Source organism: Macrobrachium nipponense, chromosome 2 (genome assembly GCF_015104395.2).
Source record: "Macrobrachium nipponense isolate FS-2020 chromosome 2, ASM1510439v2, whole genome shotgun sequence".
Taxonomy (NCBI): Eukaryota; Metazoa; Arthropoda; class Malacostraca; order Decapoda; family Palaemonidae; genus Macrobrachium; species Macrobrachium nipponense.
In genome coordinates this window covers 78,195,281-78,195,916 of record NC_087201.1, presented here as the reverse complement: position 1 = coordinate 78,195,916, position 636 = coordinate 78,195,281, and positions in this window count along the sequence as shown.

Genomic DNA, 636 nt, shown 5'->3' with positions numbered 1-636 from the left:
TTATACTGTATAGACATGAGATCCCCAAACCAATCTTGCCTCGTTAAGAGGCGATACTCTAGCAAGCGTTTCCTTTCTGATTATCAGCTGGTACTTCATTCCCGTCACCTTTTCCTTAGGACCGTGATGCAGTGAAGCCTTCTACAATGACAAGCTGCGAGTACCTAACTGATACTTAAGAGAACAGAATCACAATGGGTGTTTACAAGCTGTGTACTAACTGGAGTGGAAATGCTTACGATATCATATATATTCAAACACACACATATCAGCCTAGATAACACTGATGCACGAGCCATGTGTGAAGAAAATATACTAAACACATCGCACCCGGCAACGTGAGGAAGGTAAGTACTAAACACTCAATGTTAACAAGAAGGAATGAAAGTACAACCCAAGAGTTGGCTGGATGAAGTTCGTTATTCCGCTACCTCCAGAACACAAATGTCAAAACGTTGTTAGCTAATTATTCAAAAATTTCAAAAACTTTTTACCTGATTATTAAAAAATGTCAGAAACATTTGAATTAACCAAAAAAGGTAAGAAACTTTTTAACAAGTATTCATAAATATCAGAAAATTACTAATATCCACTGTTGTCAGAAAATGAGTGACTTAATATTCACAATTGTCAGGA